The sequence below is a fragment of the Stomoxys calcitrans genome, chromosome 3 (genome assembly GCF_963082655.1).
Source record: "Stomoxys calcitrans chromosome 3, idStoCalc2.1, whole genome shotgun sequence".
Taxonomy (NCBI): Eukaryota; Metazoa; Arthropoda; class Insecta; order Diptera; family Muscidae; genus Stomoxys; species Stomoxys calcitrans.
Window position 1 is genome coordinate 169429915 of NC_081554.1, and position 17876 is coordinate 169447790.

The window sequence follows — 17876 nt, forward strand, 5'->3', positions numbered from 1 at the left end:
CGTTCCGGCAGATGCAGCCGCCTCAATTCCCACAGAGTTAGGATTGATGCCGACGTGCAAGATGTATGTCCCGACTGTAACCAGGGACCGCACGATACACGTCACCTGTTTAACTGCCCGGCCAGACCCACTCGACTCAGACCCAGATCCCTGTGGACGCACCCCATCTTAGTCGCGGAGTTCCTGGGTCTTGACACTCAACAGAATCAAGCAGACGAAAGATAGTACACAATAAACTGCTACAACAACAACAACAACAACAACAGGTCTGACAACTGCAGTATGTACCCAATGCATGACACGTGGTCTAAATCCCCATCTTTTGCCAATGGCTCTCTTGCAGGTGTATAGGGCAAGAGTGGCCTTTCTTGCCCTTTCCAAAATGTTTGATTTAAAGTTCAATTTCCTGTCCAGCAAAACACCCAGTTATTTTGCGCTTTCTGTAAATGGAACATTCTCTCCACTCAAGGAGACAGGTTCCACTGTAGGCAACTTGTATCTCCTGCTGAAAAGAACTACTTCTGTCTTGCACGGATTTATACCCAGACCAAGAAAAAATCTAAGACAATCTAGCCATATCCGTCCGTCTGTCTATTGAAATCACGCAACAGTTTTTAAAAATAGAGATATTGCGCTGAAACTATGCACAGATTCTTGGTTTGTCCATATGCAGGTTAAGTTCGAAGATGGGCTTTATCAGACTATATCTTGATGTAGCCCCCATATAGACCGATCCGCCGATTTAGGGTCTTAGACCCATAAAAGCCACATAAATCATCCGATTTTGCTGAAATTTGGGGCAGTGAGTTGTGTTAGGTCATTTGACATCTTTCTTCAATTTGGCTCAGATCGGTCCAAATTTGGATATAGCTGCCATATAGTCTGGTCTCTCGATTTGAGGTCTTGGGCCCATATAAGGCGCATTTTTCCGGTTTCGCTGAGTTGTGTTAGACCTCTCGATATCCTTCTTGAAGATAGCCCAGATCGGTCCACATTTGAATATAGCTGCCATATAGACCGATCTCTCGACTTAAGGTCTTGGACCCATTTGGGACAGTGACTTAAGATAGGCTTTTCGACATCCGTGACTGATATGGTTCAGTTTGGTCGAGATTTGAAAATACAGCCATATAGACCGATCTCTCGATTTAAGGTCTTGGACCCATAAAAGCCACATTTATGTCCGATAAATAAATAAATAAAGATAAATTTGGGTCAGTGAGTTATGGTGAGCCCTTCGACATTCTTTTTTAATTTTGCCCAGATCGGTCCAGATTTGGATATCGCTGACCTATAGACCAATTTCTCGATTTAAGTTTTTGGCCTCATAAAAGGCGCACTTGTTGTCCGATGTCGCCGAAATTTAGAACAGTGAGTTGTGTAAGGGTCTTCGACCTCTTTCTTTAATTTGGCTTGGATCGGTCCAGATTTGGATATAGCTGCCCTATAGACCGATCTCTCGATTTAAGCTTTTGGCCGCATAAAAGGCGCATTTTTTTCCGATTTCGCTGAAATTTAGGTCAGTGAGTTGTGTTAGACCTTTCGATATCCTTCTTGATGATAGCCCAGATCGGTCCAGATTTGGATATAGCTGTCATATAGACCGAACTCTCGATTTAAAGTCTTGGATCCATAAAAGGCGCATTTTTTGTCCGATTCCACTGATATTTGACACAGTGACTTAATTTGGGCTTTTCAACATCTGTGTCCTATATGGTTCAGATTGGATATGGCTGCCAAAAAGACCAATACTGAACAGTAACTTCTTTTAATTAGACCACTCAATGTTCCTGTCGAATTTGCTCCTAATCGGACCCTATTAGGATATAGCTGCTATGGGTGCATAAATAATGCTTTTTTCACCGGACTATGACGAAAGGAGGTTAACACATATACCGGAGTTGGAGGATTCAAACCCAGGCGTTCAGCGTCATAGGCCGAAATGCCAACCTTTGAGCTACGGTGGCCTCCTACCATTAGGATGATAAAAACAAGAATACGCATGCACCGCGAAAAAAAAATTCATTACAACCTTCTTCGAGTCCAAAGTAGTTTACATATGTTTCTCTGAGAATACTAGCATTCCATTATCCTGTTTAGATCGGGATTAGTGTGCTAACCGTAGTCATCGTTTTTTGGCAGTTTTATAATATCTTGTATCAGTTAAGGAAAAGGATTTGCATTCAGAGTAATGCAAACACCACCCTTGGTCCATTGTTCCCTAAGTTGGTGTGTTAAATCTCGTTGACACTGCTCATTAAATCCGGATTTAAGACTCTCGTCAGCTGATTTTATAAAGGGAAAACAGATGATCGAGCCATAAAATCCGGATTTAATGCGCAGTGTAAACGGGGTTTAAGTTTCGTAACTTTACGTAACTAGTTACAGTCGATACTCTTGTTGAAATTATAATTAGCAAAAATTTCTCCTAAAACTCTTCAATCATCAATTTGAAAATAAATTGAAAATTTCCCCAATTGCTGTCATCTGTGATTTATGTAACCTTACTACCACGATGTCTATATCGCAAGTAATTGCCAGACAAATCATAAGCGAAAAGCAACAACAACCGAATATATCTCTCTGTTGTATTGTTATTGTGAAGATGTCATAACACAACAACAATTCAACAAATTGTGATGATTACAGTTACTATCTTTGCTTGCCTTTGTTGTTGCATTTACCTTTGTCATAAATTATTAAATTGTTGTAATAAAAAAAAAATTGTCCGTTTTTTTCATTTCTGTTTAATACCAAATGACAATGGCAAATAACATCAACCAGCCTACAACCATGGAGCGTACACACAGCTCTCCTAGGCAATAGCTTAATACGTAGCAAAGTTAACCACAAAAGCCGCACAACGTTTAGATCGGAGATTGACAGAGGCAAAGCTCTCCATTCACGCACTGCTGACTGTGCTCTGATTAGGTATGTGTGCCCGGGCAAGCGGGCAGAAACACTCGTTAAGGCAAACAAATAAAACAAATATTGCTGTTGACTTTTTTTATGGGTTTCAGGCAATCTTAATGCACATTTCGTTTGCGATTGGTGAAGACCAGCAAAAGATTTGGATAGTAGGTTATTATGGTTTTTTGGAGAAATGTAATTAAAGTTACCTTTCTCAACCTCTAATTATCGATTTCTTAAACAAAAAATTCGCAGCCTCTTTTAAACCAACCCAACCTAAAACAAGAAATTGTTCTTAGGGGTAGCACCTTCAATATCATCTTAGGAATAATGCTCTTTTAGAATTCTTTCTCTCTCTTTTTCCCTCTCTCCTTCTATCTTTATATTACTCAAAATATTTGCTTGGCATGCATTAGTGTGGGTACATAAAAAACAGTTATTGTTGCTTCTACGCAATATTGTCAATGAACAAAACATATGCCTGGGTTGCACTCAATGCCGGCTCACTGTTGGAGAGTACGCGTATGTGAGAGTATTTGCGAGTGGCCTTTTTTCCATGTTGTTGCTGTTTGTCATTCGAAATGAGGTATTTGATCGGTAAATGGCTTTTAATGATTTCTCATGATTGTTAAGCGGATTTTCAAGTTGTTTGTTTCCTTTAGTCATGTGGCTACAATGTTTTTGTGTTTCTTGTTGTTGTTGCTTGTTGTTTTTTCATTGTGGTGTTCGATTTTTTGGCTAAATATTTGTAAAGATCATTGGACGTGCATATGTTTGCACGTACGTGCGTACATTACCATTGCATTGCGTTTCACCGACTTTTCGAATAAGACCTCATTATTATGGTCATTCTTGAAATGACAACTTTTCGCTCATTTTTTACACATTGGTCAATTGTAATTTTTTATTAAATTGTTTGTGCATGTACTTGTGCCTCAGCCTGTGTATGCCGATTTGTGTAATTGCAATTGTAAAGCAATTTGAAAATTTCCACCTTGGCCAACTAAATTGGAAGTAGAGTTGCACGCTGGTAATTTCCCTTATTTGGGAGGTTGTGACAGCATTTGATGGCGATTATTTAATCGGTCCATTAAACTGTAATTTTAAGATATGGTATGTAAGCACACCTCATAGCCATTGTGATGGTGCATGAACCAGGGAGGGAAGATGGCTTCTAGTATCCAATGTTGAACCAGTGGACTAAATGTGGAATGGCAGACACGCCTAATCATATACTTAACTTACGACAACATCTTTCCGAGTATGTTCCCTAATTTTGATCGGCTTACTGAAGGAAGTTTTATTCCGACAGTCATGGCTGATACTATGTTCGTTTTTCACCATTGAAACCCCATGTTTTTCGCTATTACTTTTTTGAAAAGTTCAAAAATTCTTGTTTGAAGCATTGAGTGGAGCGGACGTTTTGTTATTTCGCTCCGAAAGAATTTTTCTGTATCTCGTAATAGGTCATTTTTTTCAACAGCCATCAGGCTGTTGATAAAATGCGTCTGTTTTCAGTGGAGCGGCAGCTCTAGAGTCCGGGAGTAGGCTTTGAATGAACCCCAAGAACCCAACAGCTGCGGTGGTGGTATCAGGCCGTAGCATTTTTTCTGCTACTGAAACCTCGACTGGTGGAGCGGCTGCTCCAAGCTCCACTAGCCGACAGAGGACTAGTCAACAGGGGCTTTTGACGAAGACACCTGGTTCGAGCCTTAAGGACAAGGCCGAACCTATTCTATCTTCGCCTGCCTATGAATTGCCTAGGCCATCGGCCTTCCCCGGCAAACCAACACACTCTTAAAGAGCATGGAATAATAGAAGACGCATCGCTCTCAGGTTTATCGCTCTAATAGGGAGAGAGACTCCCTAAATTGGAATCGGGGATTAACTGCACAGGTTACCGCAAACTGCGCCGCAGTCAGCCAAAATTTTGCGGTCTAAAAGAACTACAGCGAATAATAGTAAGATGGGTCCGAGAACCTTTGCTAATATCCCTAGGGACAGTTTGGTGATGACAGTTGTCGACAAGGGAGAAGAACAGGGCTGCATACCTAGGAATAATTGGAGTGGGATAGTCAATGGTCTGTCATCAGTATACTCCAATGTCCTTGCGGAATTGCCTGGGCAGGCTGGTATCGGGGCCGGTACAGACTAATTGCCTTCGGGGATCAACGCTCATTTGTGCACTAAAAAAGATTGGTGAAATCTGGCCAGGTGCAGCACTGGATTTAGTCAAGAAGGAAGATATTCCTTCTCGACCAATGGCGCATGCTTGGATACCAAGGATTCCCTCAGATCCTGAATCCATACTTGAAAGACTAAGGGAATGTAATCGCAATCTTTCAATCACCGACTAGAAGATTGGTAGATTGGATGAGGATGATGGTGACCGGAGACATGCAGTCGCGCAGACCTCAACAAGTCTGAAGGAGTTGTATCCTAAGGATTCAACAAGTTGAAACTGAAAGTATATAGAAGCGGTGGGGTTGGGGAATCAGGAGGACACTTGCCTGAGGAACTATCGACCACATCGCCAAAGTCTGGCGGATTGCAGGAGACTGAAAATCCACCTACCACAATCGAGACAGGAGGGGAAGGTATAGAAACGGGACCCGACAAGCCCTGTGTGGGTCGGTCATCCAGTTGGACTGAGTTCAAGGTGTGCGCCAGCGGTGAGAGATGGAACTCAAAAAGTACTTCGACAGCAGCAGCTAGTGAAGCATTTAAGGAGGAATCGTCCACACCGCAAGTGTCCAGTATCCTGAGGAAGAATGGTTCCACTGCTTGCTCACCTGTCCCCGGATGCGTACGCTCATCATGACAAGATCTAACGAATCTTGTGAGGATGAACTCCTGATGGAATCGGAAGACGAAGTTAACGTATTATTTAAACATCACCTTTTGATCTCATAAAATTGGATTTTAGTTATATATAGACGGATCTCCAGACTAAAAATCTTGAGGCAATAAATTGGTAATTTTTCATCCGATTTCGATAAAATTAGTCTATACCGGGTGATCGATCTATATGGCAGATATATCCAAATATGGTCTGAACTTGACGATATCCAACAAAAAATTTAAGAAGGGTATCAGAACTCGCTGTGCCAAATTTCATAGAAATCGGATGAAAAATGCTCCTTTTATAGGCTCATTACATATCGGGAGATCGGTCTATATGGCAGCTGTATTTAAATGTGGTCCGATCTGAACCACATTTGACAGAAATGGGTAGGGGTCTACACACTGTGCCAAATTTCATCGAATTCGGGTAATAAATGGATCTATTACGGCCTCAGAACCATATATCGGGAGATCGGGCGGTCGGCCTAAGGGCAGCTATATCCAAATATAGTGCGATCTGAACCACACTTCACAAAAATGGGTAGGGGTCTACCAGAACTCACTGTGCCAAATGAAAAATCGGATGAAAAATTTGCAATTTATTGCCTAAAACTTTAAAATCCGTTCAGCTTTATATACAAAGAATACGAAATCATCAAAAATTGTTTGGAAAATATTTTTATACCCAAGATATCTGCTTTTGGGTATAAATGGGTAAATACCCAGGCATTTACCCAAATTACCGGGTAAATACCTTTTGGGTATTTACCCATCGCCCAACTCTAGCGATGGGAACATCTACATCTATTGTACATCTGTGCTTTAAAATCCCTACGACTTACTGTTAATCCGAGCTCCGAATCCAGTTCACGGTATATAATTTCCATATATTAATTTTCCACATTACCAACACCACCCTATGGTGCAAATTTGCGTTATTTTTATAGCTTGTGCCCCGTAATTATGTGAACCCTATTTTCTAATTGTCAAATATTTTCTATGCTATTGTTAGATATAAATAACAATAGGCTAAAGTGTAAATACGATTGTTTGCCCATTAGGCCTGGCTTTTTTGCGCGTACACGAACGAAATGAATGAATGTCAATGGCATTTACATAGGCACAACTGTTAACAGTCTGTAACTGTCATAAACGGAAGGCAGTGTTGCCATAGACAAAGAAAACAATGTAGAGTTAAAGTTTTATCGTTCAACTTCAAGGTCAATATGGACATTTAACGTTTTGGTTGATTGAGTGACAAATTATATTAATGGCATAGGCAAATAGCAACTCAGAGAGAGAGAGAGAGAGAGAGGGAGAGTGAAACAGAGAGAAGATAATGTGATGCGAAAACAGTTATTTTGGTATTTGTTTAAGAAAATCGTGAGTTTGAATAAATAATTTACTTAAATTCAGCTACAATACTAAATCTATAGAACTTCATAGCTGGACAGTGGAGCATGTCACCTTAAGTTTCCTGACTGAGCGAATGCGTGAATATTCAATAATTGTTAAATCAATTTGATTGATTAGTTTTGTATGGTTAAAATAAATTTTCCGTTTACCAACAAACAGGTAACATGATAATAATATTTACATAAATAATTATAACATTCCATTTGAATTCATTTTTTTTTAGACTACACACCTTTTTATTGATAAAAATGTCAACATCCCAATTAGTCCAAGTGATTGAAAGAAAGGGGGAAAAACAATATTTATCAAGTATATACTTTCAAAGTATTAAAATGTCGTTTCAATATAAATTTAATTAGAACCAATTTGTTATTGTTGTTTTTTTAATTAAGGAAACAGCAAAGTATGAGATGTCCCTCGTTTTTAGGTTTATAAGGAAGTATGATAAAATTTAACATTAACATTTTCACACATTTATAATTTTTGTTATTTTTAGTTGGAGAATTTCCATACTCAAAACGAAGATGACTAATACACTACTCTTTTTCTCATGCAAAAATTTCAATTGTTTTCAAACTGAGCGTAACGCTTTAACCTCATAATTGGTATAAAAATACAGGATGTTTATTCAGCAAAATAAATATACTATAGTACTTAAAAAAATTAAAAACTTCCAGAAAATAAAAAAAAACATACAAAATTTTAAATAATTTTTTGACTAAAATCTTTTTTGAGGCAATTTTTAAGAGAATAGGATGACGATTAAAATTTCAAAGAAAATAAAATGTCAATGTTTTGGGAACCAGAGACATGAAGCATACGTACTTCATTCCAGCTGCCTCGAAGACATTATCAGGTCTAAAAGAGTTGTGTTCTAGTAGTTCAACAAGGTGCGGCTAAAGAAGCTGTGAAGTTGGAGTCTCAGAAGATGCCGCTAGAAAAGTTGCAGCTGGGAACCATCTATGAAGGAATCTTACACACATCCAGATTTCAGCGCCCTAAGGAAGAGTGGTGTCGCTGTTTTTATACCCTCCACTATATGATGGGGGTATACTAATTTCGTCATTCTGTTTGTAACACCTCGAAATATGCGTCTGAGACCCTATAAAGTATATATATTTTTGATCGTCATGACATTTTAAGTCGATTTAGCCATGGCCGTCTATCCGTCCGTCTGTCTAACGAAAGCACGCATACTTTCGAAGCAGTAGAGCTAGTCGCTTGAAATTTCGCACATATACTTTTTATTAGTGTAGGTCGGTTGGAATTGTAAATGGGTCAAATCGGTCTATCTTTTGATAAAGCTGCCATATAAACCAATCTTGGGTCTTGACTTTTTGAGCCTCTAGACAGCGAAAGCACGTTAAAAACTTTCGAAGGGGTAAAGCTAGCCGCTTGAAATTTCGCACAAATGATTTTTATTAATGTAGGTGGGTTGGGATTGTAAATGGCAAAATTAGTCCATGTTTTGATGTATTGTAGCTGCCATCGATCTTTGGTCTTGACTTTTGGAGCCTCTAGAGGGCGCAATTCTCGTCCGATTTAAGTGAAATTTTGTACGTGGTGTTTTGGTATTACTGTCAACAACTGTGCTAAGTATGGTTCAAATCGGTTCATAACCTGATATAGCTGGCATATAAACCGATCGTGTGTCTTGACTTCTTTAGCCTCTACAGGGCGCAATTCTCGTTCGATTTGACTATAATTTTGCAAGTGGTGCTTTGGTATCACTTCCAACAACTGTGCTTAGTATGGCGCAAATCGGAACATAACCATATATAGCTGCTATATAAACCGATCTGGGATCTTGACTTCTTGAGCATCTGGAGGTAATTGAGCATCTCATGGTAATTGTCGAAGGGAATATAGGCAACAACATCACACAAGAGTAGGTTCAAGCATTGAGAAATATGGGCAACAAATAAACATTGGCCTTAGCAACAGAGGAATTTTGTGTAAACAAGTTACCGTTATCCCGAAGAGTATAAAAAGGGCAAAGCTGGCTTGAAAAGGGACAGTCAAGTGTGAAGTGTAATGGTGACAGTATCCAGGTAAGTGGAGTGAAAACAACTTTAGTTTGCTGAGCTTGAGTGTCAGAGCCTGTAGATTAACATAGTCGCCAGCGTTTTGGCCGGTGTCCACGAGACAAAGGAGCCGCTTTACCAGTGAACATGCGAACCGTCACCCCGTGATCTAGAGCCATCCCACGTCGTGAGCGAATCTCGTCTCCGAAACCAAAGTAGCCAGTACATCGCTTTTGTCCTTCAGACATAAGAGCCGCGGAGCCCGCGCACACTCCCACGTGATGTCTGTCCACGACCATCTTCCCGTTACTTAATGTCGTATTCCCGCAGTGAGTGAATCACGTCTTCGAAACCAACGTAGCCAGCACATCGCCTTTGTCCTTCAGACGTAAGAGCCGCTGAGCCCGCGAATACTCCCACGTGCCGTCTGCCTACGATCATCACCTCGTGACTTAGTGGCGTATTCCCGCCGTGAGAAAATTACGTCTCTGAAACCAACATTACCAGCACCATGCCTTTGTCCTTCAGACATAAGAGCCACTGAGCCCGCGAATACTCGCACCTGCCGTCTGTCCACGACCATCACCTCGTGACTAAGTGTCGTATTCCCGCCGTGAGTGAATCACGTCTCTGAAACACACATAGCCAGCACGTCGCCTTTGTCGTTCAGACATATGAGCCGCTGAGCCCACGAATGTACCCACGTGCCGTCTGCCTACACTCATCACCCCGTGACATAGTGCCATATCCGTGCCGTGAGGGAATCACATCTCCAAAACCAACATATCCACCACCTCCCCTTGTCCTTTAGACATAAGACCCGCTGAGCACACGAATACACCCACGTGCCGTCTGCCTACAATCATCACCCCGTGACTTAGTGTAATATCCGTGCAGTGAGGGAAGCACGTCTCCAAAACCAACATAGCCAGCACCTCGCCTTTCTCCTTCAGACATAAGAGCCACTGAGACTGCGAATACACCCAAGTGCCGTCTGTCCACCACCATCACCCGGTGAGTTAGCGCCGTGTCCACGCCTTGAGGGAATCACGTCTCCGAGACAAAAACAGCACCTCGCCTTTGTCTTTCCGACACAAGAGCCACTGAGCCCGCGAACACCCATTCGTGCCCAGATTCTACAACCACTACCCTGTAAATTCGTATCATGCTCACGCCGTGAGTAAATCACGTCTTCGAGAGCTACATGGCCAGCAACCCGCCTTCGTCCCTCCGACGTAAAAGCCGCTAGGCCCGTGAACGCACACTCGTGCCATCGCCCTGAGACCACCTCACCATGACTTAGGGGCATATTCATGCCGTGGTGTCGCCAGGATTGACATCGCCAGAACCTAAAACTTAACCTATAACGCCTAGATTAAGTACTACCTAGCAAATAAAACTCCTTGAAAACAATACAAACCGCCTTTTCTATCTCTGTCACTGCCACAAATAAATTTCTGTGACTTACCCTGCTCCCGGTGAGTTGTACCCCAGCAACCACAGGTAAACTCGTCGTTACAATGGGTACGTATGTATATGCACTAACATGGGCTGAGGTTGAGTGTGCTGGTATAAGGGTTGCAGAGGTCGTGGGTTCGTTTCCCAATAAAGGCTGTGGTCTTTCGCTACCACCACACCCTTATCTGCGTTACCAACTGCCCTTTTGTATATTTAGCCCAACGTTTTCTGTCGTTGCCTTTAGATGTTAATTTTTGATTTTGTCGACTTCCACAAAATGATTCTCGTCATTCCTTTATACTGTTAGGCAATTCGCTGTGTTAATTGTTTGTTTAACACTTTTCCATGCTTTATTTTATCAACAAAATATAACAGCTTTGCAGTTGGTTTCCCCGCACTCTTTTTTTTTTGTTGTTTGATATTGGTACGAATTGGAAATTATAAGTATGGCTGAGGGGCGATTTTTCAAATCAAATGGTGGTTGTGAAAACAACAACAACCAGTCAAAAATATACGGAATTCATTATCATGACATTAATCGATTTGTTAAATCGTAAATATACGTTTTATGCCACTTGTTGTTTGTTACGGCCGCAGACAAAGATTGCCAGACATAAAGGTGGGTTGGAAAATTTAAAATATAGAACAAAATAGGAGAAGAACTAGAGGCTTCTAGAGTAAGTTGCACATTTACAAAAATCTAAATAGAAAATCAGCAAGTAAGGGCAAAATTCGGGCGGTGCCGACTGTATAATACCCTATACCTACCCTATAAGTACAATGGGGGAGCTATATCCAATTCTGAACCATTTTTGATGAACCTCGGCGAGCAAAAATATGTTCAAACTGTAATAACTACGGCTGACAAATGACAACATTATTGCAAATTACCCAAAATCAGACGAACATATATATGGGAGTTATAACTAATACTGAACCGATTTGAACATGAAATTAACCAGTAATATCGAGAGTCATTAGAAAATCCTTCTTGCAAAATTTCGAGAGAATCGGGTAACAAATAACCATTTTATTGCACTATTACTGCAAATCGGACGAACATATATATGGGAGCTACATCCAAATCAGAACCGATTTTTATGGAATTCACCTGTATTGTCGGGAGTCATAAGAAAATCGTTTCTCCCAACATAAATATGGGAGCTATATCCAAATCGGAACCGATTTTTATGAAATCCACCTGTAATGTTGGGAGTCATAAGAAAATCGTTCCTACCAAATTTCTAGAAAATCGGTTTACAAATGATCATATTATTGCAGTATTACTGCAAATCGGACGAACATATATATGGAAACTGTATCCAAACCTGAACCGATTTTTTCCAATTTCAATAGGCTTCGTCTCTAGACTGAAGAACACGCCCATACCAAATTTCGAGAAATCGGTTTACAAATGATCATTTTATTGCATTATTACTGCAAATCGGACGAGCTATGGGAGCTGTACCCAAATCAGAACCGATTTTTATGAAATCCACCTGTATTGTCGGAAAAATCGTTCCTGCCAAATTTCGAGAAAATCGGTTTACAAATGACCATTTTATTGCATTATTACTGCAAATCGGACGAACATATATATGTGAGCTACATCCAAATCTGAACCTATTTTTATGAAATTAACCAGTAAAGTTGAGAGTCATTAGAAAATCGTTAATGTCAAATTTCGAGAAAATCGGTTAACAAATGACCATTTTATTGCATTATTACTGCAAATCGGACGAACATATATATGGGAGCTACATCCAAATGTGAACCGATTTTTATGAAATTCACCTGTAATGTCGGGAGTCATAAGAAAATCGTTCCTGCAAAATTTCAAGAAATTCGGTTTACAAATGACCATATTATTGCAGTATTACTGCAAATCGGACGAACATATATATGGCAGCTATATCCAAATCTGAACCGATTTTTTCCAATTTCAATAGGCTTCGTCTCCAGGCTGAAGAACACGCCCATACCAAATTTCGAGAAAATCGGTTGACAAATGACCATATTATTGCAGTATTACTGCAAATCGGACGAAAATATATATGGGTGCTATATCCAAATCAGAACCGATTTCCATGAAATTAACCAGTAATGTCGAAAGTCATTAGAAAATCCTTCAAAATTTCGAGAGAATCGGGTAACAAATGACCATTTTATTGCATTATTACTGCAAATCGGACGAACATATATATGTGAGCTACATCCAAATCTGAACCTATTTTTATGAAATTAACCAGTAAAGTTGAGAGTCATTAGAAAATCGTTAATGCCAAATTTCGAGAAAATCGGTTAACAAATGACCATTTTATTGCATTATTACTGCAAATCGGACGAACATATATATGGAAACTATATCCAAACCTGAACCGATTTTTTCCAATTTCAATAGGCTTCGTCTCTAGACTGAAGAACACGACCATACCAAATTTCGAGAAAATCGGTTTACAAATGATCATTTTATTGCATTATTACTACAAATCGGACAAACATATATATGGGAGCTATATCCAAATCAGAACCGATTTTTTCCAATTTCAATAAGCTTCGTCTCTAGGCTGAAGAACACGCTCATACCAAATTGCGAGAAAATCGGTTAACAAATGACCATTTTATTGCATTATTACTACAAATGGGACGAACATATATATGGGAGCTATATCCAAACCTGTACCGATTTTTTCCAATTTCAATAGGCTTCGTCCCTAGGCTGAAGAACACGCCCATACCAAATTTCGAGAAAATCGGTTGACAAATGATAATTTTATTGCATTATTACTGCAAATCGGACCAACATATATATGGGAGCTATATCCAAATCTGAACCGATTTTTTCCAATTTGAATAGCCTTCGTCTCTAGGCTGAAGAACACGCCCATACCAAATTTGAAGACGATCGGATGAAAATTGCGACCTGTAGTTTGTACACAAATTAACATAAACAGACGGACAGATAGGCGGACATGGCTAAATCGAATCAGAAAGTGATTCTGAGTCGATCGGTATACTTATCAATGGATCTATCTCTCTTCCTTTTGGGTGTTACAAACTAATTCACTAAGTTATAATACCCTGTACCATAGTAGTGGTGTAGGGTATAAAAACGGAGACTTCTAGGGATTAAAGCAGTCTAACCGGGGGTTCATAGGGGCTGTTTAAAGACCTATTTGAGATTTATGTATTTGCCATGAGTATTGCAGTTAATATGCACTCCTTTATACCAAATTTGTTGCAATCTGCCTTGATTGAATCTCAGCTGCAGTCATCAGTCTCCTAACTGGAGTCTCACTCCATTCACAAACCTTTCACCAAGAAAAAATCACAACTAGACACCTTAAAGAACACATCCACATTTTATTGATTTCTTTGATATTTTCACCAATTTGGCACCAACTCCTGAAACTTTCTTTGTTGGTTAGCTGTTTACGTTTTCATTTGGCACTTTCATTTAGCTTATCAAAAGCAATAAACGTTGGGAATTACAATGGACATTTTCTACATAGACACTTGGCTATCATGACAAATCACTTTAAAGAAATCATGACAAATCGTTTGGTCAATTCTACCCAAAAGGGAAAATTTGTATTCACTTGCCAATCTTAAGTGAGATTACAAATGTTACTGCAACCTCAATTTTTGTATCGATGTCTTTAAGTTAAGCCATAAAAAGAAGAATGAGTTAATTTATGGGAGAAGCTTAAAAGACCAAGGGCAGAGAAAATTTCAAAACTTTCTTAGGTTAGGTTGAAAAGAGGGTGCAGATATTATACCGCCCCATACACCAAAGCCAGTAATCGGCTTAATGAGCGCTCTAATAACTAAAAAGAAACCACGAAAAAGAAAATTTTATGTTAGGAATTCCGAGTTACTTACAAAACCCCTAATTGGTTTCAATACCTACCCCTAAGTTGATGCCTGGTATCGTGTCCCTACTTAAGTACCGGTGTCTGTTAGCCACAAAACCCAGGCAATGACATAGAAAATGCTGCAACGTCCCATCATCTTCCCCACATGCCCAATATATGCTATCACCAATATATGCTATTTTGCATAGGCGAGCTCGTAGTCCTACAGGGTGGCTGATGAAAGCCGCTACCAAAAAAAAATTTAATAACTTTTTTTCTATTTAATAATAATAATTTAATAATTAATTTAATTAATTAATTAATTAATTTAATTAATAATAATTTATTAATTAATTTAATAATTTAATTTAACATGAATAAAAGAAAAATGTATTCCATACACCGAAAAAAAAATGTTGCAATATTCATCAATGTAGCAATATTCATCAGCCACCCTGTATATGTCCCATTATGACACCAAAAGCTATACTGACCTTCCTCTAACTTCGTTTCAGTAATAGCCTCCTTCTCCCACGATCCGAATCACCCTTTAGGATTTTCGCCGTCCTACCCACTGTTTTACTGTTCCCCAGTGTTGCATTGGGCTTTTGTCGCCCACGCCCTTAAATTGGACGGCATCGACCCGAAATGCTTGGGGTTAACCAAATTTATCACCGGCAGTTCTCTGGTCTTCACCGCCAAATCGTCTTCTCTTTCATTCCCCCTTACTTCGTTAAGGCCCGGACCCAAACGATACTGAGTGTGACATCCTCAGAAAGACGCTGGACTGTGTCGACCCGAAATGCTTCGGGTTAACCAAATTTATCGTCGACGATAATCTGGCCTTCACTGCCGAATCGTCTTCTCTTTCATTCCCCCTTACTTCGTAAAGGCCGGACCCAAACGATGCTAATTGTGCCATCCTCAAAAAGGCGCTTATCTTTTTCTTACACTACACGACTGTTCGTGACCTTACCCTCCTGGATATTATTGTCCTTATGGTCATTTTACTGTCCATAAAGATGTTCACACTCGACGTCCTCGCGTTAGTACCACACAACGTCATGCATTCCATGATCACCCGGATCTCTGACTGCAGGACCGTATTATGGTCAGGCAGTCTAAAACAGATATCAGTCCCTGGGTACTCAATATAGACCCCCAGTCCCACGCTATCCTCTAGCTTTGATCCATCCTTGTAACATGATCTTCCATATGGCAATACTAGGGTTCCGTCAATCCACGACTGTGCGGCTGGCAGCAGTGCCGCGAACTGGACCATAAGTGTCGTCTCAGGTATCCGATCGGAAATCTCTTCCCCTACTTTCAGGGTTCCTATCGTCGCCTCGATTGTACCGCGATGTTATGAGCTGCTTCCATCCTCAATCCATTCTCCCATCGCCTTAAGTCTCATAGCCGCAGTGGCTGCCTAACATTTAATCTGTATGTCAATGGGTCAGATATCGAGAATAGTCTCCAGTGCCCTAATGGTCGTGGTCCTCATCGCTTCACTTATGCCAAGACAACATGTTCTCTGAACTTGTTGTATGGTTCTAACGTTGCACTTTTTCTCCATAGCAGTACACCAAACTACTGAGGCGTAAGTAAGTAGTGGTATAATCATGCTTCTGTACAGCTAGTGGACTATCCTCGGGTTCAGGACCCATTTCGACATAGTGCCCAACATCTGTGAGCCTTCTCAGTACGCTTCTGAATGTGACACTTCCAGTTAAGTCTCCTGTCCAAGATTACTCCTAAGTTTTTACCTTGTCAGATGTCGAAATCGTTTTATTGAGGAAACGTGGTGCGTCAAATTGGCCCACCTCCGTCTTACTCGTAAACTGACATATTTCATTCTTCTTTGGGTTAACATTGAGACCCCTGGGTCTAGCCCAGTCATATGCCATATGCAAGACCCTTTCGGACCCTGTGCATAGCTGGTTCGGATCCTTACCCCTAAGAAGTAGTATAACATCGTCTGCACAGCCCCCTAAGAAGTAGTATAACAGACGGGTTCAAGTCCCTCCTCAGCATCCGTAATAAGTTATTTATGGTGATCACCCAAAGGAGTTGCAATAAAATGCCCCCCTGTGGCGTGCCCTGTGCCACTTTCTCCCTTATATTCACGTCATGGGACCAGTAATTTATCCACCTGTTCTTTAGCATATGGTTTATCCAGTCTCTAAGGACACGATGCACCCGGTACTGGTCTAAGGATTGGATCAATGTGTGTGGGCGGCCCGATGGTTACTTAGACTCAAATTTTAATACCATATTCGTACTCTACTCTCTAATACCTTTCATTTGAAATCCATATTGTCCCGATCGATCCACTTTTAATTTTGGGTGGTGTTTTTAGCATAAGGGGGAGGGTCCTCCCCCCTTCCGAAATCAAAAAATTATATAGCATACGTTTCCTCTCAGACCGTATTCTACTCTAAAAGATTTTTTATTTGAGCCCACTCTCAATTACCTTTCATTTGAGTCCCATATTGTGTATAAATATATTTGGTGGGTTTTAGGGGTGGGGCGGCCCCTCTAGGTACCCCATCCGAAATTTGGATACCAAATTTTTGGTTTTGGGTTACTTAAAGAAATCAAACAAAAATTTCGCTTAAATCGCACCACCCATCTCGGAGATCAGGCGTTTCTGATAAATAGGGTAAGGGGGAGGGTCCAGTCCAGGAGAAATGGAATCTGTGTGTTTGCCTATAGCGCTCATAATTTTCTAAGAAATATTATTTTTATACCCATCACCGATGAATGGGGGTATATTCATTTTGACATTCCGTTTGTAACACATTGAAATATTCATTTCTGACCCTATAAAGAATATAAATTCTTGATTGTCTTAAAAATCTAAGATGATCTAGCCATGTCCGTCCGTCTGACCGTCTGTTTGTTGAAATCACGCTACAGTCTTTAAAAATATATATATTGAGAGATTCTTTTTTTGTCCATAGGCAGGTTAAGTTTGAAGATGGACTATATCGGACTGTATCTTGATATAGCCCCCATATAGATCGATCCACCGATTTAAGGTCTTAGGGCCATTAAAGCCACATTTATTATCCGATTTTGATGAAATTTGGGACAAAGAGTTGCGTTGGGTCCTTCGGAATCCTTCTTCAATTTGGCTTCGATCGGTCCAGATTTGCATATAGCTGTCATATAGACTGATCTCTCGATTCAATGACCTTCCACATCCTTCTTCAATTTGTTCTCGATAGGTCCAGATTTGGATATAGTTGTCATACAGACCGATCTCTCGATTTAAGGTCTTGGGCCAATAAAAGGCGTATTTATTATCCGATTTCGCCGAAATTTGGGACAGTGAGTTGCGTTAGGCTCTTCGACATCTTTCTACAAT

The 17876-nt window shown here is 40.2% G+C and overlaps 1 protein-coding gene and 1 long non-coding RNA gene across 9 annotated transcripts in view; one reads left to right on the top strand and one right to left on the bottom strand.

Moving 5' to 3' along the window:
* The window catches only part of LOC106093126 (uncharacterized), a 108757-nt gene that overhangs the window by 69437 nt on the left and 21444 nt on the right, over window positions 1–17876 (bottom strand). The window lies entirely within an intron of this gene.
* Window positions 6915–7819, top strand: LOC106093127 (uncharacterized). Of its 2 annotated transcripts, XR_001222302.2 has the most exons (4): window positions 6915–7329; window positions 7394–7479; window positions 7563–7609; window positions 7667–7819. It is a non-coding gene; the product is annotated as an uncharacterized LOC106093127 (long non-coding RNA). The 2 variants fall into 2 exon arrangements; XR_001222301.2 differs by having other exon boundaries at window positions 7394–7609.